Raw genomic sequence first — 3249 nt, forward strand, 5'->3', positions numbered from 1 at the left:
TTTAAACAACTGCTTTAGTGACCAGTGTTCGTGCCCTCCGAAGACCGCTACACACAAAGCCAATCTATTCTAAAAAAATAATAATTAAAAAAAACCCCTGATAATTACGCATCAGATACAGGTACTCAAAAGTGACCATTCCTTCCCTGCACCAGCTCTCCCTGGGCTACCCTTCCGCAGTCATTTCTCATCTGAGACCATGACCTTCAGCATCACCCAATTAAACCAAAATATTAGTGGAGTTATTCATTTTGCTTCAATAGATGTGCTTCATACGCGACACATCGATTTTGTTTGTTATTTTATGATATTTAAATTCTCACCAACCGACAATTTGCTAACTGATCGAGACACTTAAAAGTCAAAGGGCTACGGCGCTTTGAGATGGATATTACAATAATGATGTGCAGGGGTCACGCTGCTCAAGTACAAAAACTAATTTTACCACAAAAGACGTGAGGTTTTACGATGGACTCAAGGCTATTAATATGATATCTGTCGGCCGTGGCAGATGCAAGTTATTCTCATGCAAATCCAAAGCGATTTTCTTCTCCAGGACCACATTCTTCGCCTTCAGTGTCAATGGCAGGGCAGAGGCGGGAGCCCCGCTGCTGAGGGTCGGAAAATGAAGATTTGTGGGCGCATCTGCTGGTCTACTGGAAAGACATAGCCTATGAGCCGGCATGAAGAACCAAAAAGGGAGGAATAGCCAACTGAATTATTGCTGCTCCACGACAAAGCACCAGACTGGTGATACAATAGGCCTACAACATTATTTCAGCATGAACTTTTGGATTAGCAATAGAACGTTGTTGTATGCGTTTTGTGAGTTTGTGATTACGCGCCGCCGGCCGCGTCCTAAAAAAAAACTTTCCTTTCTGTATCTCTGAGAACGCTACAAGCAAGATTATTTCTGCAAACACAGGGCATATTTATTCGACATATTCACCATCATACCCTCTCTAAAATGCCCAAGCGATGGCTAACTGGAGTGGACAGATGCAATAGGCTATAGCCTAACCATTATGCTAGGGTGAAAGGAGCCAAAGAGATCCCCACCACAGTGACTGTATTCAATCAGTTTGTTTAACATGAATGTATGTACAGTCTCACGAATCTAGATTGAGGCACAACTGAAAACACAGGCATCAATCAAATGTCAATTGTCAGTTGACCGCATAGCTGGGAATGATGTAGCTACACTCGTCTTTCAAATGGCCGTGGCTGTCCACTATTCATTCATACAGTTTGCATGGCATTATTACACCCATCCATTCAAGGTATCACAATGACGACAAATGTCGCATCCGTAGCGCGCACCAAAGTCCATCCTCACACCGTCGGTCAAAGCGTGGGGATTCTCATCTGAATCGAACGGCTACATGTCATTAGTGAGAGCAAAGCAGCAACAACTATTGCAGTGTACATCCTTATTTATGATTATGGGTGGTTATTGGCTACCACAGCGGGCTTCATCGACGCGGGCAGGCAATGACCACTTGGGCAACCTCAGAACACGGGATACAACATATCCTCGAGCCAGGACGCATGACAAATCAACCTGATGTACTCCATTGTTCTAATTAAAACGAGCTCTAGAACACCGCTGTCAGCTGTAGTTATCAGTAGGCTACATCATCTTACATGGTACAGTCAGTCCAGATCATCTAAGTGCTCTCCCGTCATCCCGGCACACCAAAAATAAAATGTGTCCGTCTTGAATTTCTGTTTAAATCAACACGCACACACGCATAGCCTAGCGTGCGTTCGAGTCGGACGCATAATGGCATAGCAATAGGGTTATATAAATATATTTCTCATTCACCTTTTGGTTCAAAGGAGGATGCGGCTGATTTTCATGCTGGTCACACAGTCGTTTTATGTGGTCTCTCCGCTTCCTCTCGCGCGATGGGGTTATTCTCAATATATCCACGCCAAATGTTTTCTTTTTTGACACGGCTCCAAAGTCTAATGATGATCTTGTCCGATGACAAAACAAGGAAATGTATAGGTACTTAAATCCTAGAATATTTCTGGAGCATAATGCTGCTCCATTCATTCACTCCTCTCCGGCGCAGGCTACTGCATGGGTTCCCGGCGTCACAGCAGTAATGTCAGTAATTGATCTATGCAGCAAATTCGGGAACAGTAGACGTCCTCTCGTTCAAAAAATGTCCATCCAAATGGTCAGTCATCAGAGCACTGGCAACCTCCAGTAGTGCACATTCCATTAGGTCGGACAGGATCCAGTGACAGCAGTTTTAGACTGGGTTTGCCATGGTCCGCTCTCATCAGCTCGGGTTGAAACCTTGCTGCAATTCACAAAGACTCACTCTCATTCGAGTTCTCCGAAGGTTTTTTTCCCGCTAGACTGGCACAATGCTGTGGCGTTCACCAGAGCCTGTCAGCGTACAGTACTACTTGCACACCACAACGTTTAAACCCAGCCCACTGCTCTCTCCGCGAATATGGGCTCATTTGCATGTCGCATGCGTTAACCGTTTCAGACCGGAGCCTTGGAGAACCGCCTTCGGTGCCCTGCGGGATACCAATAATGCATTTGTTTGAGCAACCAGTAGGCCTAGTCCTCTTGTGTGGTCAGGGAGGACCATGTGTTGAACGCAAAACCGATAAATGGCGTTTTGTGTACAGGCTATGTTTAAAACTAGTTCCGTTGTCAGAACGAAATATTATTTTCTCACGCTCGACTAGCGCCGATAATTGTGCTCCCCAAGTATAAAGCTTGGTGCCCGGCATTAGTTTGACTATAACCTGATAGCTATAGCTCCGATGTGGAGGCTACGTGACAAAAGCTTGTAAAGGTAGGTACAGATGCCGAGGAGGAGAGTCAAGCAAGTGATGAAACGGTTGCTTGTTGATTTAGGAGAACACGTTGGACCTGCATCCACGTGACTATACCTCCAATCCATTAATGTCTGTTTTTAAATGTGTATTTTGTCTGCATTAGTTGAAAATAGTCGATGAATATCGCCGTAGAATACAGACTGGACACACTTCTGCAACGCTATTCTTGACACCTCGACTGTAGACTTCCACATCACCGTGGACTGAGGTACAGTGTGCTTGGAGGAGATCTTGTGGTCCGAAACAAACGCTGTAGGTACATTGCCATCTATGGACAGACTTGTGCTATTGCAGCATAAAATGAAGCTGCACAGACATTGTTGGATCAGGTCCCAAATAAAACCTATGATGCCCACACAATTCTGGTAAATTATGAGGATTTCC

General features: G+C 44.9%; 1 protein-coding gene across 1 annotated transcript in view; it reads right to left on the reverse strand.

Annotated features, from left to right (window-relative positions):
• plxna2 (plexin A2) overlaps window positions 1-2523 on the reverse strand; it is a 394295-nt gene extending 391772 nt beyond the window's left edge. Inside the window, exon 1 of the mRNA XM_063208024.1 lies at window positions 1826-2523. The gene's annotated coding sequence lies outside the window, so the exon portion shown is untranslated. The remainder of the gene's footprint in view (window positions 1-1825) is intronic.
• Between the last annotated feature and the right edge of the window lie 726 nt (window positions 2524-3249).

This window comes from Engraulis encrasicolus, chromosome 10 (genome assembly GCF_034702125.1).
Source record: "Engraulis encrasicolus isolate BLACKSEA-1 chromosome 10, IST_EnEncr_1.0, whole genome shotgun sequence".
Classification (NCBI taxonomy): domain Eukaryota; kingdom Metazoa; phylum Chordata; class Actinopteri; order Clupeiformes; family Engraulidae; genus Engraulis; species Engraulis encrasicolus.